Raw genomic sequence first — 27094 nt, forward strand, 5'->3', positions numbered from 1 at the left:
AACTAATTCACATTCCCCTTAACCCCAAAAGCAAAACAAACAAAAAACTTAGAGATTCAAATGAAATATTTACTTCTGAGACTTTTGAGAACCAAGTCTTACCAAAAAGTGTAGAAAGAAATTGATGTAATAAAAAATCCATTTTTTTATTTTAAAGTTATCAAGCTATATCTCTACGAATTCACACAAATTGGACCAAATCAAAATATGGTATCCAATTCACCAGGGCCTGTTTGAATAGTGCATGAGCATCAGGAATACTGTTTGTGATTCCCTGATGACCAAAGACATGACAGGTAGTGAATCAGAAAGACAATAAATTTCAGTTCTGTCCAATTTACTGAACTCATATTACCCAGCTTTATTTTTCACTAGAACACCATGATCTTAGAAGAATAAAAATTGTGTCTGACCCAAAGGGCATTGGAACAATGCTGGATGGTTGTAGATAGTCTACTGCCTATTCCTAATGATGACTTGTATCTTAGGACATAAATAAAGACTCCAAAGGCCAGCAGTCTATATGGGTCCAGGTTATTCCTCCTTCAACTACAAGAGTATAGAAATAGTGGCAAAAAATCACAGAGGACATGTATGATCATAAAAATAATGTTTGGTCATATAAAGAAATGGATGGATATCAAATATATGGTTAACGCTATGTATTGCTATCCATAGAATATAGAGTTCTGATAGACAACCTCAAGTGCATTGGGTAAATCCATTATGGAGTCTGTATTGAAGGACAAAAAGAATTATTACATAATATGAGAAGGCATAGGGTGCAAAGATATGGCACACCTGTCAGAACACAAGTTAATTGAAGGACTGAGGTACTGAATTTTTTTCTGCTATATTTTGATATTGTACCAAACTTTATAAGGTGAGTAATTATAACATATATAAAAATTTAGAAAATATAATTCCTAACATCTCACCTATAACATGGCACTAATTCCACAACCTTTCATACACTGCTGCTATATGCTCACTCAAAAGTAAAATAAATGTTTTAGGGAGATATAAAAAATATAATAAAAGGATTCCTGGGTTTGGTATAAGAATTGCTACTTACCACATATATAATAGAATAGCTAGGTGTCACAGTGAATTGAACCCTGGGTTTAGAATTAGGATGATTCATTTTCATAAGCTAAAATCATGCTTCAACAACTCACTAGCTGTGTCAACCTGGGCACATCACTTAACCAGGTTTGCTTCATTTCTTCATCTTCAAAATGAGTTAAAGAAGGAAATGGAAAATCATTTTAATATCTTTGCCAAGAAAACCCCAAAATGAGGTTGCATGAGTCAGAAGCAAGTGAACAACAACAATATACATAATAATAACAGCTAGTATTTATATAATGCTAAAAAGTTTGGAAAGTTCTTTACATATGTGGCCTCACTTGATACTCCCAATAACCTTGAAAAGTATGTGCTATCATTACCTACATTTTAGAGATGAAGCTGAAAGAGTGACTTCCCAAGGATGACTAGTGTTATATTTTATTGGGAAAGGAAATAGGATTATTGGAAAAATGGGGGATAATGGGAGGTTTGTATGAGGGTAAGGAGGAGTTAAGGGGAGAGAGGGAACATTGCTTGGTGAGGCAAGGGAGGGAGATGCCCCCTTCCCCCACAAACTGTCAGTCTTGTTTCCTTTCCACACTAGCTAGTATGTGTTAGCAGTATTCAAACTGTGAACTCCCTGAGTCTGGTTCACACATTCAATCCATAACAGTAAACTATTCATTTTATCCACTATTATCCATATATTCTGATTTATTTTTAGTTAAATGAGACATTTTATACCATGCACATATGTTTGAAAAAACATCTCATGCTTTTGATTGCTTTTATTTGTTATTTTTATATGTAAATCCAATTTTTAATAATAATTTTCTGATATTTTGCAACCCATGTTCTTTCCCTTCTTTCCATCTGTCCCTATTCCACAAGATAATAGGTAATATGATATAAGTTGTGCATGTGTTATCATATAAGACACATATGTTGACAAATTATTACTTAAAATAGAAAAAAAAATCATGGAAGAAATAAAGTCAAGAACGGTATTCTTCCATCTGATTTTATACTCAATCAGGTCCTATTATAGTTGTAGATAGCCTTTTTGGATCTTTACATTGATAAACAATAGTTAAGTCACAGTTGATCATGTTATATTATTGTTATTGTGCAATTCTGTACGGTATTTTGAAAGCAAAAATTAATCCAAAGAAATATGTAAAAATACAGTTCTGAAAGAGCACACATCAATAACTGTTAGGGATATTATAGTTTTTGTTGCTGCAGGACAAAAAAGTAATTTAAGCATAAGTCAACCCCACGGTATAAAAAGATTATTTCCACTCAAGCAGGTTGGAACATGTGGTTGAAAGAATTGGCAAATATTGATAGAAAACAATAAATAAAACAAGTAAGTTTTAGCACCTAGGATCTGAAAAGGTTGTTCATTCCTTTACAGGTGGATTTATTAATTTTTTGTGTATAACATTATTGTTTAACATTGTAAAAATTAAATTTAAACCTCAATAATAAAAATTATAAATTTTAGGAGATTTATTAATTATCATTAGAAATCAAGGAATAAAGAGGATACAAAATAAAAACCACATTACAATAGCTGATTAGCCATTTCAAAATTCCCGCTCACCACCATCACCAGGCTTGCTGCACACCCAAGAAAGCGAGCAGGACCACACACTCAATATTGATCCCCTTTCTACAGGAAGTACATAATGACAGGAAGTCAGTGGGCTCCTGGGAAATGTAGTTCTTTTTTTATGATAACAGATTTTCAATTATATAACATCAGGTGAAAGACTATACAGCACTTCTAAGAATAATGAGTTGTCACTTAAATTTCAGGTTCAAAGGATATAAATTTCAATTGGAGGTTAGTAAAAATTTATTTCTTAATATATGTTCTTAAATCCAAATTCCTGCACCTTTTCAAATCAAGAGATCTGAGCACTCAAGTTGAAGAACCACTGTTCTAAGATGTGGAAGAACTGAGAGAAAAAAAATTTAATTAATTCTTGCTAGGGATCAATAAAAATGCTTATGACAGGCAAGTCAATAAAACAGAGGGAAAATTGGGGAAGGTGATTTTTGATGATAGAACTCTTCCTATTTTACTTTGCTTTCTTTTACATTTTCAAATATTTTTCATTCATGTAAAACATGTAAAAGTAATTTTAACTAGTTTTTTTTTAAAGTTTTGTGTTCCAAAGTCCCTCCCTACCTATCTATATTCCCTCCTCCTCGAACTGGCAAGTTATTTCATATAAATGACATGTGGGAGTCATTCCAAACATATTTCCATATTAGTCATATTGTGAGAAAAAACACAGATAAAAAAGAAAAAAAGATTATTTTTTAAAAGTATTCTTTTGTCTTTATTCAGACTCCATCAGTTCCTTCTCTGGTTGAGAATGTTCTGGATCTTTGTATTTCTTAGGATAAATAATCATTCATAATTGATAATCATACAATATTGCTATTAATGCATATACTGTTGTCTTGGTTTTAATTACTTGACTGTAGATTTTTGTGAAAGCATTCTGCTCATTATTTCATATGGTGGTATTTCATCACTATCATACCACTGTAAGAATTAAATTTTAATGATTTCAATAAAATATATGAAAAATATAAATAATAATGGTGGTCATTGATTCAAAGTATTATTACTCAAAGTTGAAATGACTTTAATAGCTTTTATTTCCAAAAGAGGTAGAAAGAGTAAAAGCAGAGAAGTACAAAAGGATAGAGAAGACATTAACCTATCTAACTAAATATTGCTCCAGTGCTCGACTCAGCCAGGATTTGTTAACTTTCAACCAGAATTAAACTCTCTCCAGAAGACAAGAAGGGAAAGTTAGCTATCCATTCACCCAAGGTCCCTCAAAGAGGCAGGTCAAGACTAGGATTCGAGTTGAAGGTTACTCCTGAGGCCTACTTTCGTCCTTAAGCTGACTTTCTTCTTGAAGCTGACTTCCTTCTTGAAGTAGACTTTCTGAGCCCCAGAAATTCAGGGCCTTTTATAGTGGCTTTTTATTCCTTCCCCTTTTCACATGGGTCAATCACAGCTTCCAAATTGCCCAGCACAGCCCAGGGGGCAGTGTTTGTGGGAACCACTTCTCACCTTCTGGAGAAGTGAATACTCATCAAAAGAGTTCACTGATTCCTGGCTGACTGAGATGTGAATTCTCATTTCCTGGCTGATTGAGTTGAAAGGGTGGAGAGTTCCTCCATCTAGTGCTAAGTCAGTTGTTCAAGCTTTTGTTGATTCAATTCAAAAGTAGACAGAAGAGAGTTAATTCTGTCTTCACAGTTTGGTGAGGTACTAAGTAGGGGTGCTTATGTTATTGTTAACCAAAGTGTTAACTCAAAATGGACAAAGGGAATAAAGGATTCAATTTCACAAGTGTAAACTCAAAGAGAACAAATAATTCCCTTTTATGCCAGGACTATTTCAGCATTCCCAAAATGATGAACATGCTTTTAACTTCCAATTTTTTGCCATCACAAAGATCTACTATATATTTTTGTACCAACAGATTCTTTTCCCTTTTTATCTCTTTGGAAAAAAGACCTAATAGTAGTATTGCTGGGTCAAAGGATATGCACTGTTTTTTATACCGTTGGACATGATTAAAGCATTCTCCAGAGTGGTTTGTTCAGTTTACATCTCTACATACATTGCATTAATATCCCAAATTTGAATCAGTAGATATTTTCATAGAAATGGATAAGGGTAAGTGGAGTCAAATAGCTAATGTTAACTAGCTGATGGTTGCACTCTACAGATTGTTGTGTTGGCTTGGAAGACTCCCACTGATACTTATAACACTTGACCTTAACATAATTTTCCCCAAATTCAGAAAAAGTTTAGAGGTCTACAATGTTCTAATCCAAAAGTGTTTTGTATCATGCTAAATAGAGAAAAAGCTATTATAGGTCTCACTAAATTACAATGACTAGAAAGTCTGGATCCTAATAAAGGTCTATATATTTGTCATTCAAAGAAAACTCTAGATATATTTGAAATATTTTATGTCTCTAATTTTGTTTCATTATCCATTCACCTGCCCCAGAGGCATCTAAATACCTTTGACTCTTCTTGTTTTTGCCTCCATCGTCTCTTAATATATTTTACACCTTCAGATTTTGTCCTTCATTCGTCTCATACCATTTCTTCCTTGAACTTAATCCTTCACTCATCCATGACATTTGTTCTAATCATCAGTCCCTCTTTTTCCACCAAATCCTTTTCAGTTGCCAGAAAATATTTTCAGTTATTCAGCATCTTAAATACACAAATGCATATACAACAACAACTCTCCACTCATTGCTACTATCTGCTCAAGCTGTTACTCTCCTCTTTTTCATAGTCAAAAAATTAAAGGGAAAAAATTTATCTTCACTCATTTTCTTCACTTTCTCATTGTCCATGTTATTTATAATCTTTCTCTCATCATCACTTAATTAAAACTTTTCTCTCCAAAGTTACTCTAAGTCTCTCAACTGATAAACCTGAAGATCTTTTGTTAGTATCATCTTTCTTGACCTCTTTATAGCATTAGATATAAATGATCAACCCTTTCTCTAGAATAACCACATTGTTTGTTTTTCAAGAAATTTCTTTTTCCTGTGTCTCCTCATTTGTGTTTTACATTCCTTCTCAGTGTCTCCACATGGAAAGCCTTGGTAATTCATTTAACATTTAAAAAAAAAATCTCAGTTCCCTCATTTGTAGAACAAGAAGTGTTGGACTTCATGACTTCTAAAGACTTTTCCAATTCTAAAGCCATAATGATATAATCCTTTGTTGGACTATCATCTGTACATTCCCCCTTGGGCATATAGTATGCCCATGGCTCATGTACTCATGGCTCTGGCCTGAGCCCTACCCTCTTTTCTTTACATATTTTTCTAATTGTGATCTTATCAGCTATGTTTTAATCATAATGTCTATGCACATGTTATTAAAATGGACATATTGAGTAGTTTTGACCAGGTCATGTGACCCTGGACACTATTATTTCATTTAAACTTTATCACTCTCTTGGGGACTAGTTCAACACTATAAATTATCTGCTGGGACCTCCATTTTGATTTCCTGTAGACACAACTAAGTCAAACTTTCTAAAACAGAAACCATTATTTTTCCCTTAAAAATGACAGTCTTTCTTATTTCTATTGAAGACATACCCACCCTACCAGTTATACAAGCTTAACCCACTCCTCTCTCACATATTCACCATATGTTCAACCATTTTTATTCTTAATTACTCCTAAACCTCTCTTGAAGGCATAGTGTAAGGATGAGAACATTGATCTTGGGAATGCTAAAATAAGAATTATGAAGATGATCTGGAATTTTTCATTATAGCAAAGTTCTGTGTTAGTGTTGTAATTATACTAGGCATTTAGTAAATACCTGCTGGAAAAGAAAAAAAGGCAAAGAAATGGAATATGGAATTAAAAGCATTCCTTGGGTAATTAATTTGGATACATAGAATAAAATGAAACCACAAAAACATTTAATATATGTTTTAAAAACTTCACATTAATTTTCACACTAAAGCAAAGATGGGGCAATGTCAAGTTGAATCTTTTGAGGACCAAAACAATTCTTAAATGGGTGCTTTTATACATAGCAATGATGAATCCAAAGCAGGATTAGTTTAGTGGAAGCTGTGGAACCTCCATGTTTTGCTTCAAAAAAAGTAGAGAAATGTGCTAACTTGAGAACCTCAAATATTACCTTGAAATTCAACAATCAATAACCCATCTGAACTCTATTGTCAAACTTAGATCTACATAGAAATGACCACTGTCCCAAAATATCCAACTTCCTCTGATGAATTGCCAACAGTTACCAGAAAATGCACCTTGACTCCTATTGATAAGATTTAATTTAATCACCTGTAGGATGCTAACTCAATAAGTACCTCTGTGAGATCTGTAGTCTCTGTATTTTCAATAGGCACAGACACTAAATAACCAGAAAAGCAAGTTTTCTTTCCCAAAACTCCTTCATTTGCCAAATGATACATCAGAAATAAAAAGGGTTTCCTCAACTGGAACAGCATTAAAGATTTCTTTGCTATTATACCCTAAGGACCACTGAACCTCTCCAAATGCCTTGGAGCTGAGTGCTCCTAGTTGTCTTATTTACCCCAATAAGAATATGAGCACAGACATTGTTAATTTTCTATTTGTATTACTAGTATTTAGGATAATATTTAGCAAATTCTAAGTTCTCAATGAAGCTTCTTAGTTAATTTATGTTCTTTGAAATACTGATGTTTGGGGAAACAAACAAGAAATTCCTGTGACCAATTTGGATTCTAGTAATATTTTTTGCTTAAAATTTTAGATAAAATAAAGATGTATCAAAAATACTTATATCTGGCTATTTGGAATATCAGAATGCCCATGATTTGAAATTAAAAACATGGAATAGAGGATTAGAAAGAGGAAGAGCTAATGATTTTATTCTGTAAGTTAAAAAAAGGTTTTAATGCCCCCTTTTTCCCACTCACCTACCTCTTTGGCAAAACAACAAAATATTTGTAGCAAATATGCACAATCAAATCCAAAGAAATTCCCACATTAGCCATGTCAAACATAGAGTGTGTGTATGTATGTCCCAATTAGTAAACTAAGTCTTCCTCTTTGACAAGAGAAGTGTAGCGTGTTTTATCATGAATCCTCTGGAATGTGGTTGGTCATTATATTGATCTGAGTATGTTAAGTGAAAAGATGTGAATCTTAGCCTATTCTTAGAAATTAGAAATTGGGTTCTTCACATACAGACACACAAATATATGCACGTATATTATAATTCTGTTTGTTATTTTAATACTCTGTGTGTAGAAATACCCTCCTGCATGGGCATTTATACATAGGCTTTGAGACCTCATGTTGTCTCAATTTGGCAGCATCACTGCTAGGGAAGTTTCAATCATTTACTATTTCAATTTAGGCTTCATGTACTGAGCAAACTTCCTCAGTATTTGAATATGTTCCACTTGTCAGCAATGTAAGTAATTAAAGGGTTCAGTGGTTAAATATTGGTACATGTTCAAAAATAAATTGTCATTTTCAAAAGACAGACAGAGAGACAAATACAGATGGATAATAAATACATGATACGTGGACTAATCTCAGGCAGGGAAGAGTAATGCTGACATGATTCTTCACTAAATAGAAGACGAGCGGCTAAATTTAAATAAGATGGAAACCCATAAAAGAATAAGCTTTAATAGCATGTCGCATTATCACATTCAGTGGTGAGTACTACAGCAGGGAAGAAATCAATGCATTTGCTGCTTTTGCAAACTACGTCCATGGTTATTGTTTTTATTTGTCAGGCTTTCTGATTGCATAGCAGCATCATTTCAATGAGCTATGAGAGCTCATGTTAATCTTTTTGGGGGCTGTCCATTTATTCAAAACAATAAACTTAATTGATGCTTCAAGATAGAATGTCATTTTTTTCTTTTCCATTCTAATTGCTATACCATCTCACCACCTGCTTTCCTGTAGTTAATGTGCATGGAGCCACTGACTGCCCCACTAGTTAATGAATGACAACTAAGAATCTTCCTCCAGAAACCTATAAAAGGAAAGAGGATTTTTTTTTTTTAAGATTTGACTTTGATACAAAAATATGAAGGTGACTTTCAATGTATATTCTCTATCCAAAATCCCTAATCCTATTTTCTTTTCTCATTTCAGAAAGGAAAAAAAAATGAAAGATTGCATTCAAGAGTGTTGCCATCAGTATAGATATAGTCAAGGACCTGGATTCAAGTTTTAGCTCATTCATTAATAGTTTTGTGGCCTGAGAAAAATCATTTAAACTCTTTTAACCTCGGTGTTCAGTTATTGTACTCTCAACTTTAAAGGTTATTTTTAGCTCTGAATGTTGCTAGTTCTGAATGATGAAATTTTCCTCAAGAATTTAAAGAGGAAGGCTATTACCTTTACATTTTATTATGTATATTCATCAACTGAATTCTAGTTTTTAAAAGTCTCCTCACCTCTTATAATCACACTGGCCATAGCAAGGATAGAAAGAGGGAACTGAAAAATCTGGGATCATCCATTCCAGAAACCAGTGATTTCCTGAAGCAACATGCTCCTTGGTGAATGAAGATTATACATATGTTTCCTGTGTAGTTTCGTACTTAGAAAAGGAAACCATGGAGTTTCTTAGTTACTCAGGCAGAATGGATCCAATGGGAAGTAGAATTTCTTGTTCAACATCTCTCAGATTAAATATTCTTTCCAGGGGAGCCTAAAGCTCAGGGTGATGTTACCACTCTTTTAGGAAGCTGTTTATGAAAGTTTGGGAAGGGAGGTGGAGTCAAGATGGCAGCATAGAGGCAGCAAAAAATTCAGACCTCTGAAAACCCTTCCTTACCAATTACAAACTAAATGCTCCTAGGGGACTGAAAATCAAACCTAACAACAAGACAGAGCCAAGGAACGCTCCTGCTGGACTCAATTCAAAAGGTACCCCCACCCCCCAAAAGCTGAAATTCGGGAACACTTGGGTTTAAGGGGAAGGAAGAAGGAAGGTCCCAGGACCCCTCCCCCACCTAGAGCACTAAGCCTCCAGTGGCAGTGGGAACCTCTGGGCGGGCAAAGGCACTAGTCTGGAGGAATTGCCTTGCGGGCAGGGCTGTGCCAGGCTCAGAGAGTCAAACACATGCTGTGGGGAAGGAGCTAGAGAGGGAGCACAGAACAGGCAGCCTGGTCACAACTCTGGAGACCCTCCATATTGCTCCAGCCTTACAGGAGATTTTAGCCTCAGGGCACATCCAGCCCAACCCAGCTGAACTTAATCCCTTCAAAAGTCTTCAGAGGTCATGGAATTTCAATCTCCAACACCCCTCCCCCACAGACTGCTGGACTTTAATCCAATCAAAGCCTCCAGAGGACAGGGAAGCTCAAGCTCCAACACCCCTTCCTCACAAACTGCACTGAGAGATCTTCTGACAAAGCTCGAAGAGGGGAGACAGATAGAAAGCCCCAAAACCAAAAAAATAAATGAGAGGAGCAAAAGCACAGACAACTGCAGGAAGCAAAGAAGGGTTAAATATGAGCAAACAACAAAAAAAGAAAACAGAAATTACAATCGACAGATTCTATACAGGCAATGAACAAAGAGCAAACAGAACAGAGAAGGAGGAGGGAACATTAAGCAATCAAATAGAAATCTCAGCAAATTGGATACAGGCTTTAGAAGAACTCAAAATGCAATTCAAAACACAATTAAGAGAGGCTGAAGACAATTGGGAAAAGAACCTAAAAACTAAGATAAGTCATCTGGAAACAGAAAATAGTGTCTTGAAAGCCAAAATCAACCAGCTTGAAAATGAGGCAAAGGCAATGAAAGATGAGGTAAAGAGGATGAAAGATGAGGCAAAGGAGATGAGAGATGAGGTAAAGAAAATGAAATTTTGGGAGGAAAAAGGATTTCACTAAAATGTCAAGGTTTTGCCTCAACCTTAACTACAAGTTTAGTTTTCTTCTAGGAGATAATTGGCTATTTCTATTATGTGTTTCTAAGACTAGTTTGTATCTTTTGCATTTACTATGGTATTGAATAATGGATATTCTAAAATCCATATACATTTGGATCTTAAGTGCTTGAATGGGAGCTGTTTATGTTTTCTAATGATAGCTGGGAAAATGAAGACAGGGAATCTACCCTGAATATATTAAAATATCTTGATATAGAGTCACTGCCATCAGTATGTGTGAGAGTACTTGAAAATTCTCTGAGAACAAAATTCAAATTGTGTAAGTCCAGAGGCATTGGGTATATAGGTTACAATTTTATTTAAATTTGAATGCATTGCTTCTCTACAGTAGTGCTGAGCATATAGTAAGCACTATATAAATGGCAATTATAATCATAGCTATTGTTATAATGAACATTTACATGAAATCAATGTAATTATAAATGAAATAATAAAAAACCCTATGTAATAATAATTAGGAACTAATTAGAACTAGCCCTTCATTAGAGAGAGAGAGAGAGAGAGAGAGAGAGAGAGAGAGAGAGAGAGAGAGAGAGAGAGAGAAAGAGAGAGAGAGAGAGAGTAAGAGAGTAAGAGTGACATCCCAGACCAGGAAAGGCATAATTGCTAACATGTACACATATTTAACTGGCATGTACAAGAGGAAGAGTAGGATGATTTCAGAAAAACTTGTTAAAGCTCACATGAACTAATGCAAAATGAAGTAAGAAGAAGCAGAAGAAAATTGTACACAGTAAGGACAATATTGTTTGATAAACAAGTATGAATGACCTTGTTATTGTCAGCAATACAGTGACCAAGACAATCCCAAAGACTTAAGATGAACAATTTCAGATGTGAGAGAAGGTTTGACACCATGAAGAGAAATAAAAAAGGAGAGAGCTGCAAAATTCCACAGCAGCGGGAGATGGGCAGGAAAAGGAATTCAGAACTTTGGGGAGAAGATCTGAGCTGACCCAGCTACAGTTGAGAGTTGACTTCTGCCTGGCACCATAGACCAGGCAGGTAGCTCCAACTGAGCTTTCTTGATCTGGTGATCTCTTTGTGAATTTCCTGACACCGATCCCACCAGAAGATAAATCTATTAGACAAGACTTTGGGAATATAAGCTGTCCAAACAAGAAGAGTTTCCATTGACTTCCTTAAATCTGAGCTTGAGGACATTTATTGTGTAGACAAGAATCAGATTCCTCATCATCCTGACCCTAAGTGGGTCAGGAGAACCAAACTTGATCTGCTTGACTTTGGGGGGGGGGAGGATATTAGCTAGAAAGAGACCCCTTTCCCCTCTTTCCTTTTCTGAATACAAAAAAAAATCCTTTTCTCATTCTGCCCTGTACCCTTTTGTTTCCTTTCAATAGATTGTAGTTAAGAAAGAATTCAAGAACTGATTCAAGTAATTTTAAAGAGAAACTTGAGAGTGAGGGGGCAGAGAGGTGAGGTGACTTTCTCTCTCCAAAGACAGAGAGAGATAACCACCATAATCTCTCCAAATAGATCCTTCTCAGAATCTAGCAGAGCAAAGCTGGGGACAGCCTTAGAAGGGGGAAGACTATCATTTCTTAACCATCCTTTCCCCTTATTATCCATCTTCCCCATTCCACCATCTATTAAATAATCCCAAATATTTATGATAAAAAATTTCATTTGCCTCCAGAGAATGAACCAATGGAGTCAAATTCAGATAAAAGCATAATATGTTTAAGGTGTTTTTTATTCTTTGGGGTGGAAGTGTTGAGATTCTTTCCATAATATTACTATGTACAAATATTTTATATAATTGCACATGTGAAATTTATATCAGATTGGTTACTATATCAAGGAGTGGGAGAAGAAAAAATTTGGAACTAAGTATTTAAAAGAAAAAGTAACAAAGATATAAACTGTGATTGCCTCAGTAACTTAGAGGAACTACACAGCAACCTGGCAAAGAGAGATAGGGAAGCCCAGATATGTGCTTTGAAACTAGCTCTGGAAAGCCAGTTTTTAGTTTTTCAATGTGAGCATTTGCACTTCATAAGTTATTAAACATCAGAAATTAGGGCTTGATTGACTGTTAAATTGACTCTCTACGCTTAAGAAACTAGCAAAGAAAATATTAATAATGTAGATTTAACTTTAAAAGTGTGTTGTGTATTTCTTTGGTGAGGGCAAGAGAGCAGAGTAAGTATTTAGCAGCTCACCACTGGAATAGCTTTCTTTTTTTAATTTTAACACTCATTTGTATTTTTTATTCCAAATTTTCTCTCTCCTTTCAGCCACTACCCTAATCACTAAGAAGAGAAGCAATACAAAACCCATAATACATGTAAAGACATGTTAAACAGATTTGCATACAGGTTGCTAAAGAAAAATTAAATAAAATGAAAAATGCTTTAGTCTGTGTTCCTAGTACATAAATTCTCTCTCTGGAGGTAGATAACATTTTTCATCATGAGTTCTTTGAAATTGCCTGGGAACATTTCATTGATCAGAATAGCTAAGTCTTTCACAATTGATCATTGTTACAATATTGCTCTTATGTTGTCCAATACTCTCCCTGTTCTGCCCACTTCATTTTGCATTAGTTCATATAAGTGTTCCTAGGTTTTCTGAAAGCATCCACCTCTTCATTTTTTATTGCACAATAATATTTCATCACAATCATATAATAGAACTTGTTTAGCCATTCCCCAACAGATGGGCATCCTCTCAATTTCCAATAATTTGTCATCACAAAAAAGTGGCAGAGCTTACAAAAATGATTCACAAGGCTCAATATTACCACAACTTCCCAAGGTGATTGCAGGTGTGGAATGTACGCACCTACACCAAATTAAGTAGTGGAAAATTCGGGAGGAGCAGACTTTCTTAAAGTGATGAAAGACTTTATGATCTGCTACAAGGGATATAAGAAGCACCAAATTGCCTGGTACTATAGTTCCAAGACTATTTCCATTGCCAGTAGCTGCATATCTATCCCTATATACTTCTCCTTGATGTTGGAGAGCTGATTAGTTTAGTATACGATGCATAATAAAGGGTTTCTTCTCAGAGAAGATATGTTATTTATCTGTTTAAGGATCCACTGATGTTAAGTCTCCCTGTAAGTTGTAGCTAAACATGTACACATTATTACAACAGTGTCTCTTGAATGACCATTTTTATTGTGTTAGAATTTCTGATCTGAAAGCATTTAAGAAGCTCTGCTAGGTCCAAAGAACACAAAATTTTAAGTGAAGAAAACTTGTTTACAAAGTTATTATTATAATCAATATAATTTTACTATTTCATCAGTTTATTAGTTATTAATACTTAAATATACATATACACATATATTATAATTATTGTTATTAAGGGAGCCAATGAAGTACAGAGGAAAATCCACTAGCTCTGGACTCCAAGATATGAGGTTCAAATGTCACATCTGATGTTTAATATATATGTGAATTTGAATAAGCCTCAGTTTCTTAAACTGTAAAATGAGAAATTATTAAATGGTTCAACATAAGAAAGTGTGTAGGCTTATAAAAAGAAAGCACACTAAAGAAGATACAGTACTCTCTTCTTTGCTACTTCACTGTAAAGACTCCAGAACCTTTCCAACAGACTTATATCTATGTGTTTTGTCTCCCTGATTAGATCCTGAGTTTTTATTTTATTTTATTTTATTTTATATTTTATTACTTAGTTAATTTAGAATATTTTTCCGTGGTTACTAGAGTCATGTTCTTTCCCTCCCTACCCACCAATCCCCTCCCATAGCTGACATGCAATTCCACTGGGTTTTACATGTGTAAGATCAAGACCTATTTCTATATTATTGATATTTGTACTAGGGTGATCATTTAGAGTCTACATCCCCAATCATATCCCCATCAACTCATGTCATCAAGTAGTTGTTTTTCTTCTGTGTTTCTACTCCCACCATTCTTCCTCTGGGTATGGATAGTGTTCTTTCTCATAAGCCCCTCCAAATTGTTCTGGGTCATTGAATTGCTATTAGTAGAGAAGTCCATTACATTCGATTGTACCACAGTGTATCAGTTTCTGTGTACAATGTTCTGGTTCTGCTCCTTTCACTCTGGATCAGTTCCTGGAGGTAGTTCCCATTCACATGAAATTCTTCCAGTTCATTATTTCTTTGAGCACAGTAATATTCCATCACCAACATATACCACAATTTCTTCAGCCATTCCCCAACTGAAGGGCATCCCCTCATTTTGCAAGTTTTTGCTACCACAAAGAGTGCAGCTATGAATGTTCTTGTACAACTCTTTTTCCTTATTATCTCTTTGGGGGTAGATCCTGAGTTTTTGAGAGGAGAGATTATACTAATTTTATATTTCTATTCTCAAGATTTAGCACTTTTCTTTGTGTAGATTAAGTACTTAAATTATTTTCATTCATTCATTCATTTATTCATATATCAATGGCCTCCAAGGAGGCCTATACCTTCAAGTTCTAGATCTATGGTTTTATATAGTTATGTCCATCATCATTATTTCTAATTCATCCTTATGCTGTTGGTTCTGCAGCAGTGAAGGCATAGTCAAATTCTTTGGATATGCTATACATCCTCACTTGTATCTTTTCAGTTGTTCATTTTCAAAAGAGTCAAAATATACAAAAAGAAAGTTTAGAATTTATCAAAGACCCTTGTTTTCTTTTCCTTTTTCTCCTTTTTATTGATCTCTTCCCTACTATTCATTTGAAAGGTGTCTGAGGAATAAAAAAAAAGAAAAGGAGCCATGTATTTCAGTCCAGTTAGCAAGAAATTCCAGATGCCTGTCACTTGTATCTTCCTAACCTATTACTGAGTGTAGCGCAGGTATTAGCAAGTCAGGGACCTCTGTCTCTATAGATCAGTTCCTTAGATCTCTTTAAAACTAATCAGAATACAGTAGTTTCAATTACTTGAGGGCAAGAGGCCTGAAAGTAATCTGATAATTGAGAAGTTGGCTAATCAGAAATGACCAGTATATAGAGCCCTTGACTTCTTAGGAGAGATAAAAATGCATGGAGTAATCTGGTTCTGACTGTGCCACTTGTAAGGAGCCATCTGTATCTTATTAAGCCTTAAGAAAACCTCTGAAAAAGAATGTGTTCCTTCCCCCTTTTCTCTCTTTTCCCTCTTTTCTTTCCCTCTTCCCCTCTTTTTCAATGTCTTCTCCATCTTATTTTCCCCAACTTCTATTCTTCACTCTGCTTTTTTTTTTTTTGACCACACCTGCACAAGAGATAACCCAGACACTACATTAATCAAGACTATGAACAGTCAGGAGCCTTGCTGTCCTACTTAATCAAGAGGAATGTTAGCATCAGCAAACCGTAAAGGGATTTTTATTACCCCGCACTTCTATTCCTAAGTGTCACACACTGCACATACCTTTCAGACAGCTGTTTACAGCTAATCAAGGTTGAATACGGAAGATAGATAGTCTGCCATCCTGAAAGAATAAGGGGACACATTATTCAACATCACCAATATGAGACCAGGATATATAAGGTAATAATATTTATGTTCTTAATTAATTAGCATGAGGAAAACTTTTGGAAAATAGCCAAACTCCAAAAGCTGAATCCCTAACAAAAAGGTAAAAACCCAAACTCAAATGTCAATTAAAGTATCAGAATCCTTGTTTATTACTTTATTTTTTTTAGGTTGAGACTATATGGCAAAGGGGACTGTGAGTCAGTATTCAAGTCAGGAAGACTTGGCTTCAATTTCTACCTCTGGCTAGTACTAATTAAGTGATATGGGCATGCCACTGAATTTCTCAAAACTGCAGAAAACTAAGACACATTGCAAGTCAGTGATGAATCAACTTTAGTAGTAGATACTTCCCTACGTGGAGTTCCTTACTCTGAATAATTTTTCACTTAATGATTAACAATTTACCCGGGGTCAAACTCACCCCATCTTGGTGATTCAAAACCCTGATAAATTATTATTCAAACCCCATTCCCAACCTCAAAATGTTATTTTCTTCAACCCGCCCTACAAGATAAAGATACCCATACCTTACTATTTTTCTTAGAACACTTGCTCCACTGGCAACACATTTTCCTTCATCTTAAATCTTTTTTTCTTTCCCAATATTTCTATCTTTTGCTTCCCACTGATAATTGGCTCTCTCATGATGGTTTATTTTTCTTGGCTGCATTTTCAGAAATGGTAGTTTTTTCCTTCATTCCTGTTGACTCCCTGGTCAATCTTGGGGAAGTAGAATACATTCTGCTCCCCACTGCAACTTCCAAGTTTTTCCTCTATCATCAACACTTATCCTTTCCTCCTTTGAGGTTCATAAAGTTCTTATGTAACATCTAATAAAAATCTGTTATCTACATACTTCCAGGACATTTCCCTTCCTGACTCAATGAGTTTAACATCCAACTCTTAATCTATCCTCCCCATCACCTGCCCTTATACTATAGTACTTAAACATACATTAATACTCTGACTCCTTCAAATACCTCTCTGTTCCTCAATTTACTTATGACACCTACAACCCACCCCAGACACACCCAAAGATGATCATACCCTTGATGTTTCTGTTGTCTACATTCACTATTTTCCTGTTCATGAACTATGGAATTCCCTTATCTGATCATACCCTGTTGGAATTCCACCTCTTCTTCTATTTTCCAGTATCAAAATATGTTCTTCACATTATGACCTCCAATTCCTTTACAGAGATTCAACCCCATACTGTACTTTTCTCTTAACTCTCTTTTCCCCTTATCATATCATCAACTGTATCCTGCCAAGCTTCAACCTTTGATCACACCTACCATACGATGCCTTTGATTCAACATACATACTCTTCAGTGAAAGTAGAAAAAACCATGCAACTGTGCTATAGTCACTAAAAATTTTTCACATAACTTCAACGGGAGCCTCATTGTTGGTAGGCAATCTTTTTGCATCTCCCTGATTAAGTAACTACCCCACTTACCACAGTTGTTCTCAAATTTCCCATCCCTCTTCAATTGTCATGAATTATTTGATATTAGAAGTAATATGGAACTACTGAGATTTACTAAGAGTATTAAGGTGGGAGGTGTAGAAATGACCAGACTAGGACTTCAGGAAAACCAGTATGAAAGCTATGTGGAGGTTCGATTGAAGTGAAGAGAATTGAAAGAAGAATAGCAAATAAAAGGCTCTTGTGACAGGCTAGAAATTTTGAAAGCTTGAAGTGGGATGGTGGTTACATGAATAAAGAGATGTAGACTACATGAAAGATTATAAAAGTAGAAAGAACCACAAGATTTGGCAATTAATTGGCTTTATGACTTATGTGAGGATGAATAGTCATGAAGAATGGTAAAGTAGCTAATCTTGGAACCCATTTCAATGTTGGCTTCAATAAACATAATAAGGAAGTTGGCAAAATGAAATCTCATAGGAGGAAAGATAATGTATTTCATTTGAACATATTGAGTTTGAGGTGTTAGTGGAGCATCAAGTTGAAAAATTTGAGTAGGCAATTGGAGATGAGAGACTAACGTTCAAGGAAAAAAAAACCCTAAGGATGACCTATAATCTAGAAACTTTCTGCATAAAGATAATCGAAGCCCTAGAACTGTATTGGTGAACCTATAGCACATCGTCAGAGGAGGTTGCTCCCTTCCCCCTCTCTGCTTGGCTAAGGAGAGAACATTTCTCACATCACCCACCCCTCTGCCCAGCAGTCCAATGGGAGTGCTTCCTCCCTCCCCTGTCTGGGTTAAGTTGGGGGACTCACATGTGGTGTGAAGATTGCAGTTTGGGCACTTAGTCTCTAAAAGGTTCTCAATTTCCCTAGGAGCTGATTTGGTCAGCAAGAGAGACAACATATAGAAAATGGGAAGAATATTCAAGATAGAACACTGACAATCACTTTTAGGGGGCATGACTAAGATGGATATCTAGTAAAGGAGATCCAAGAGAATGGTCAGATAGAGCAAGAATCAGGCGACAGAATAATGAAATTCCAGAGAAGAGAGAGTATCTAATAAAAAGTGATTAGCAATGCCAAGTGATGCAAAAATCTCAAGAAACATGAAGAGTGAAAAATAAGTTATTATATTTGGCAATTAAAGGATCAATAGTATTTTGGAAAGTGCAGTTTCAATTGCATGATAAGACTGATGCTATGACAAAGACGTTCATTTTATAATAGTTCTAGATAATATGAAGAATGAAAATGTCAGCAAAATGCCCTGGAAGAAATGCCCTTGAGATCATATTTTCCCAACATCTGAATCATATTTTATTTTTAGGGGAATTATATTTCTTCATTTTGATGTCCTTGTACATGAGTATTAGAGTCTAATCATTTTTTCCCTCATGCTTACTATAACCCTGATGCAGAAAAAAGGCTGACTTATTAGCACCTGAAGCATTGCTGATACTCTATTCACTTGATTTAGTCAGTCAGTCAATAAACATTTATTAAGCACATAAAATGTGCCAGGAAATGTGTTAAGTGCTGAAGATGCAAAGAAATACAAAAGAGAGTCCCTTTTACATCTTAAGTCTTCTTAATAAAGAAGTTTGAAGTTTGATGGGAGAGAAAACATGAAAAAACTACATACAAAAAAGTTACCTACAGGATAAATAGGACATAATCAACAAAGGGAAGACACTAGAAGAGGAAAAAAAGAGAGATTTTGGAGAATGGCCTCAATTTTTTCTGCTAAACATTAGCCAAGAATCTCTACTCAATAGTCATCTTTTCCAACCTTTTAAACTTTATCACATTTTAGTTCCTAATATATTCTATATCCTAGAAACATCAACCTATCTGATGCTCTTTGCACACAGCACTCTATCACCAATCCCCATGCCTTTGTACTGGATGTCCTTCATTTCTAAAATTCTTTACTTCATGAGTTATCTCTTGACATTGGGGCTTCCTTCAAGATTCAACTCAAATCACACCTTTAAAAATATGCCTCTCCTAGTTCTATGAGTGATTTGAGCTTTTCCTTGCAACATCTTTTCATAAAGTATCCTGAGGGATTCCTTTTAATTGGGGCAAAAAAAAAAAGAACTTGAAGGAAAGGCAACAGAGGTACTTGAATGACAAGCTAAATGTTTGGACTTTATTTATGAAGCAATATAGAGATATTTAAGGGTTTTTTGTTTGTTTGTTTTGGGAGGAAGTGACAGGATCCAGTAGTGATTTATGAGAGTTTAATCTTGACAAGTAAAGGAAAGAGCTAATAAGATGCCTTAAAAAAATAGTATACCACTGATCCTCCTTTCTGTCTCTTAGCCAGTACCAAATTGTTTTGATGACCACTGCTTAATAATAGAGTTTGAGATCTGGAACTGCAAGGCCAACTTCCTTTGTATTTTTTTTTCATTATTTCCCTAGATATCCTTGATCCTTTGTTCTTCCAAATGAACTTTGTTATTTTTTTTCTAAATCAGTAAAAAAAAGTTTTTGGAAGTTCAATGGGTATAGCACTAAATAGATAGATAAGTTTGGGTAGCATGGTCATTTTTATTATATTAGCTTGTTCTACCCATGAGCAGTTAATGTTTTTCCAGTTGCTCAGGTCTAGTTTTAATTGTGTGGAGAGTGTTTTGTAGTTGTGTTCATATAGTTCTTGTGTTTGTCTCGGGCAATAGATTCCTAGGTATTTTATTTTGTCTAAGGTGATTTTGAATGGTATTTCTCTTTCTAATTCTTGCTGCTGAGCTGTGTTGGAAATATATAGAAATGCTGATGACTCATGTGGGTTTATTTTGTATCCTGCAACTTTGCTAAAGTTGTTGATTATTTCAACTAGCTTTTTGGTTGATTTTCTAGGATTCTTTAAGTAGACCATCATATCATCCACAAAGAGTGATAACTTGGTCTCCTCCTTGCCTATTTTAATGCTTTCAATTTCTCTTTCTTCTCTAATTGCTACTGCTAGTGTTTCTAGTACAATGGTAAATAATAGAGGTGATAATGGGCATCCTTGTTTCACTCCTGATCTTAATGGGAATGCATATAGTTTATCCCCATTGCAGATGATGTTAGCTGATGGTTTTAGATATATACTGTTTATTATTTTTAGGAACGACTCTTCTATTCCTATGTTTTCTAGTGTTTTTAATAGGAATGGGTGTTGTATTTTATCAAAGGCTTTTTCTGCATCTATTGAGATAATCATGTGGTTTTTGTTGGTTTGCTTGTTGATATGGTCAATTATGTGGATGGTTTTCCTAATATTGAAACAGCCCTGCATCCCTGGTATGAATCCTACTTGATCATAGTGAATGACCCTCCTAATCACTTGCTGGAGTCTTTTTGCTAATATCCTATTTAAGATTTTTGCATCTATATTCATTAGGGAGATTGGTCTATAGTTTTCTTTCTCTGTTTTTGACCTGCCTGGCTTTGGAAGCAGTACCATGTTTGTGTCATAAAAGGAATTTGGTAGAACTCCCTCTCTGCTTATTATGTCAAATAGTTTGTATAGTATTGGAATTAGCTGTTCTTTGAATGTTTTATAGAATTCACTTGTGAATCCATCAGGCCCTGGGGATTTTTTCTTAGGGAGATCTTTGATGGCCTGTTGGATTTCTTTTTCTGATATGGGGTTATTTAAGAATTCTATTTCTTCTTCTGTAAGTCTAGGCAATTTATATTTTTATAAATCTTCATCCATATCACCTAGATTGGTATATTTATTGCCATATAATTGGGCAAAGTAGTTTTTAATGATTGCCTCAATTTCCTCTTCTTTGGAGGTGATGTCCCCCTTTTCATCTTTGATGCTATTAATTTGCTCTGACCTTAGAGAGTACATGATCTGGACATAGTAAAAATTCCTGAAGTGAGATAAATTAAGAGAAAATAATCTCATGGCCTACTAATATTCCATTTCTGATAATGCACATATGTTCCATTTCACATTTTTTCCCCCAGTTACTCCTTATGTTCTGCTATCTTTCAGAAACCACATTTCACTAGGTATTGTCATATGCAATGGCCTGTGTTTTCCCCCAGGGGCATTGCTTAATGATCAAGTGTAAAATCACGTTCAGCAGTTTGCTTTTAAGCTGTCAAAGACTTAGAGTGGTTCCGAGTGCTTCTGCAGTGATTGCTGTAAAGGAGGAAAAATATTAACTGAAAATGGTGGTAGCTAATGAATATGACAGTGTCAGGAGAAATAGGCAATTTGTCCTAGCAATGAAAGTTGAGTCTGAGTATATTGACGCCAAAGAAATGTCATAATCTTGTGAATCCGAACCAATGATTTAGGATAGGAAATAGAAAATGAATAACTTTGACTCCTTGTGTAGTCTATGACTCCCTGGTCCTTTTTCCCTTTCCTGTCTTCTTACATATTACTTCCCTCTGCTTTCACTGTGATCCAGAGTGATAGGCCTTTTTGTTGTTTTTCATAGCTGACAGTGTGTATCTTCTCACTTCATGCCTTTTCACCAGCTGTACCTCAAGCAGGGAAGGTTTTCCCTCTTCCCTTTTGCCTTGGTCTTCAATGGTTTTCTTCAACATTCAACTTCAACTCCACCTTCTGCAGATAGTTTTCCCCCTTCCCTCAACCTTTGTGGCACACCTTGTGAGAGTCTCTTATTTAAGTGGTATACATCTTTCATACCCATGAGAGTATATATTGTATTCCCATACTGTAAAATCTAAAATTATATCTCTAATAATAAAAATAGTATAGTTTATGAGGTTTATTAAAGATCATTAGAAATTAAGAAATAAAGAGGATACAAAATAAAAACAATGTGCCCAGGGCTGGTTAGCCATTCTCAAATTTTCCCCACCTTACCAACCTCACTGCTGATACTACATCATGCAAAAAAAAAAAAAGAGCCTGGGAGGCGTTACCACCAGTTAAATACCAATAACATGATCTCACCAACTTGAAGACACAGAAGAGATTATAGGGAATTTTGGGAAATATTAAGGACTTCTGAGGAATGAAATCAAAGGTTCAAAATCTCCATTTATACAATCCCCAGACCTTCCTTTAGGGACAAGGATTGTGTTTTCCCTTTCTTTGTATCCTGAGACTCAGCACAGTGCTTGGCACAAAGTAAATATTTAATTGATATTTGTTGATTGATTAGAGTCTGATATCTTGAACATTACCAGATTAGTAAGACAGGAGTAATGGTGCCACCCATCTAAATACCACATCTTTCAGAAACAGGCTGGTGAAACAAATGCATTTCAAAGGTTTTCCAGATGGCTACAGGGAAAATATGAGTACATTAGATGAATCTTTAAAAATATATAATTCTTCACAGCAATGACAAATGATTCCCAGTGGGAAATATACAAGAACTTCAAAGGTACTTCTGAAAAATCTCAATACAATTTCAACATGATTGATACTATAAGCCACAAATTAATCTTCTGTTTGTTGAGGGCTATGACCCTTGGTCACTCCTCTCAACTTCTGAATGAAACCTAAATTCTGTACTCTCAAATTTAATATTCTATATAATCTGTTGCAAACATTCCAGGCTCATTGCAAACCAATCACTTCCATGTTCTCTATGTCATAGGACCACTATATATTCTGAAATTTTCTGATTCCATATTTTTTTCTTTATCCTATTCCCTGTGACTAAAATGCCCTCATTCATCTTTCTCTTTCTGCTGAATTGCCACCTTGAGATACAGAGTGGTACTGAATAAACACTCCTATATTTAATGTCACCAAGACCTGGGGAATAACCTTAAATTAGTCCTTCAACTTCTCTGTGTAATGATTAAATTAATCTTAGGGACTCTATATTAAATTATGGGCATTTATTAATAAAAGTGAATGAGAGAGAGATGAAAGAGAGGGAGGAAAAGAGAGAAAGAGAGGTGAGAGAGGAGGAGGAGGAGGGAGAGAGAGAGAGAGAAAGACAGACAGACAGACAGAGACAGAGACAGAGACAGAAGACAAAGAGAGGGACAGAGAGGACAGTCTAACTAAAAAGTCTCCAAGCTATGCAGAGCCTCTTTTGCTCCAGGTTCCCAGTTGCTTCCTCAGAACCAAGCAACAGCTTCTTAGAGATCAGTAGGCCAGATAGGCTGAAACCTGAGCCCCACTGGGAAAGATTGCTAAGGTAGATAAGATAAGGCGAGCAGATTTTGCTCAGGAGAGAGAGTAGGTCCAGCCCACAAAGAAAAGCATGACTACTCTCAATCCCCTCTCTTATAAGATCCATGGCATCACTTCTCCTGCATCTCTAATTGGCCAGGCTTAATTTCAATGGGATCCCCCATTTTGGAGTCTAGACAGGTTTCCCACAGAGATTTCCTGATGCATAGCTCTTGGACTTTTACTAGTCCTTCGCTCTACCAGAAGGTCATGTAGACACAAGAAACATGACCAAAGGAAGGACTGATTCCAGAAATCTGGTTTTCAAACTGAAAACGAGTACATTTTAAATTACTTTTACATATCTGACCTTCAGGGTCAGCTTCTGTCATTTGAGGATAATCATGGAGCCTACCTACATGATTTCTTAGGTGATTCAAATGAGAGAAAGTAGGGAAAATGTCTGAAAAAACCATAAAATGCTTAATTGTGAATGTTTATTATTACTTATTTTTTAAAGTACATCCCAAATATAACTTCAAACAAGAGGCCTTATCTGATAGTTTTACATAGTAATGACCTCCCTGGACTTGGCCATTTTGTTACTTCCTCATGAACATTCATTGTTTAGATATTTGTAATTGTATCATAGGCCTCTTATGGACAGTGTTTTACAGAACAACCAAGAATTATACCTAAGCTCACATCATTCTTGGTATGCTCTTCACATCGGATTTTCCTCCAAGCACTATATGGCCTGACTTGCTGTTATTCAGTCTCCATCTCTATTCTTTTATGTGCCAACAATGTTTTTCCTTTTGTTTCTCACTAAATTTGACCTTCTGCAAGAGCCCTTTTTTTGTCCCAAATCCTTGCTAATGTCTTCCCCTATGAGATTACTCTCTCTTTCTCTTTCTCTCTCTCTCTCTCTCTGTATATATATATATATATATATATATATATATATATATATATATATATATATATATATATATATATACACTTATTTACTTTCATGATGTTATTATCCCTGTCTGGAAGTGCATTCCTCCAGAGTAGGGACTGATTTGGCTTTTCTTTGTATCTCCAGAAGCTATCATAATGCTTAGCACATATTTAGCCTTTAATTGAGGCTTGACAACTTGATGACTGACTGATTGACTGGCAGAAGGGCTTTTCATAAATGAGTGGTTAAATAAAATTGAATTGAAGTGTATTGAATATCTACCTTTCCCACTTTGGAACTTGGAGATTTATTTTATTTTAGTTTTTAAGTATGAATATCATGCCACATACCTAGAGGTTGTAGTCCCGAGAAATCTAGGGCTTCACTCTGATGGAAAAAGCTCAAAAGCCTTTACCAGGACCCAATTCAACCTTAATCTGAAAACAGGATGTGGGCATTTAAAAAAAAGCCCTAAACCTCTTAGCTGAGAAAATACAGTGACTGAGCTCCTTTCTGCCAGAAATAATACAGCTTGATCTTTGTGCAGAGAAAGTTAGGTACCAAGTGCTCCAGGGGGGAAGGGAAGTTAATCCATGAATAGAAGAGTTTCATAGCTACCTACCAAAAGCAAATTCAAGAAAATGCACAGATTCTAAACTCTAAAATATCCCCATTGCCCTTTTTAGACACTTTTCCCAAGGCCACAGAGTCTAAGAGAGATGATAGAACTGAATGTGAAACAATGGCTTGATAAGGGAGTTTATAATTATTTTTGGCAGGAAGTGCATTTTACGGTCCCAAAGCAAAGCATTAATAGCATCCATAAGGGTGATCCCAAGCCCCTGGTACTCAGTTTCATTAACTAGAAAAGGAAAAAATTAGAAACTGAGACTTCATCAAATAGACAGGAATACTAGCATTCCTTTCAAATGATTTCTTAGTGCTTGATCAAAAATGATATTGAATTAGATTCTTAGTTTCAACCTCTAGGAAACAAATATATGCATAATGTAAATTCAGGATTGTTGACAGAAACATTTGACTCTTACAAAGGGGAAATCCATTTACTCAAATTGGAAATTAGGGTCACTTCACCTGGCACTTCTTATAGCAGAGAATTTTATTACAAATTATTTCCTTACAGCTCTAGGACAGTTTCATGATAATTTTCCCCATCTGCAGGGGCTTGTATGAAAGGACAAAGTATTTGGCAGGAGGGGAAACTAGTTGCCACGGAGTCCTGTTGGGTGGCTTTTCAGAATGTGATTCTGACACAAATTAGCAGAGTTCTTTGCTAGGAGTCAGGCAAATATCAACTCGCCCAGTGTTCTTGGAAGTAAAAGAACAAGAGATGATCATCCTGCTGTGAATGCAAAATTCTTGACATGTAGCATAGAATAATCAGTGCTTACCTTTGTCTCAGGAGCCACATATCTATGCATATAAGTAAACATGCATTTATCCATCCAATATAGTATCAAGGACAATAATTAGAAAATATAAGTCCCTCCACTGAGTATATGAAGCTGCTTTAGAGTAGAAAATGTGCCAGCCTGACAAATTTGAGTTTAAAAAATCTATACAGTAATAGGAAAGAGAGTGTAATATAGCTTTTAAAAATAGATTCAGGGTCTAGTCATGTAACTTACTAGGGTAATTGGTCATTGAACTTGCTGGAGTCCCAATTTCTGTGTCTATAAATTAGAATGAAAAGAAAATGAGAATGAACATGCTTTCACTACATCCTTCTCAAGATATTTTGTACATTATGAGATGATTCAGAAATATAAAGCATCATTACCTTTTTAATAAGTAAAATTTGTACCTGGGGAAAGGAATTAATCTTCATGGCAAACAGGGTGTCACAAAAATTTTAGTCTAGTTTTTAAGCTAAAAACAAACTTGGATAAAAATTGGGGACATCCTATACAACCCAATTAAGTGCGATATTATCCAATGAGATAAGAACATTGTAAATTGTATGTGTGCTTTATAAATTTTAGCTATTATTATCAACCTGTTCTCACTTAATTCTTTAATAATCATGTGAAAATTATATGTCATCATAATCACCATCATTTTCACATGTTTTAATGCAGTGGAACCTATATATTTACTAAAACATCAATAATTCCTTTCTGTTATTACAGTAAAGTCAAAAAGCACATATTAAGTGCTTCTCATTGTTTACATTATATATTTCTTTACCTGTATATGTATTGTACACTCCAAATAGAATGAAAGTTCCCTGAGGGCAGGGGCAGTTTTTTCCCTTTTTCCCTCTATGCTGAACATAGTGTCTTGTAGTGTTCACACACATACACATACATGCAAAGACATGGGTGTACACATAGATGTATGTAAATATATGCATGTGTGTTAATATATTTTTACATATATGATGATAATGACAATCAAATTAGATGATAATTATAAATCAATTTAGCACAGTGGCTAGCATATAGTAAGTAATACATAAATGTTAGCTATCATTATTATTATTATTGTTTGTTACTAGATTGAT

The 27094-nt window shown here is 35.2% G+C and overlaps 1 long non-coding RNA gene across 1 annotated transcript; it reads right to left on the minus strand.

Moving 5' to 3' along the window:
• Window positions 1-775: 775 nt before the first annotated feature.
• On the minus strand, window positions 776-26408 carry LOC103106426 (uncharacterized). The gene is made up of 3 exons (XR_008912977.1): window positions 26220-26408; window positions 15958-16018; window positions 776-1231 (listed from the first exon to the last, which is right to left on the minus strand). It is a non-coding gene; the product is annotated as an uncharacterized LOC103106426 (long non-coding RNA).
• Between the last annotated feature and the right edge of the window lie 686 nt (window positions 26409-27094).

This window comes from Monodelphis domestica, chromosome 6 (assembly GCF_027887165.1).
Source record: "Monodelphis domestica isolate mMonDom1 chromosome 6, mMonDom1.pri, whole genome shotgun sequence".
Classification (NCBI taxonomy): Eukaryota; Metazoa; Chordata; class Mammalia; order Didelphimorphia; family Didelphidae; genus Monodelphis; species Monodelphis domestica.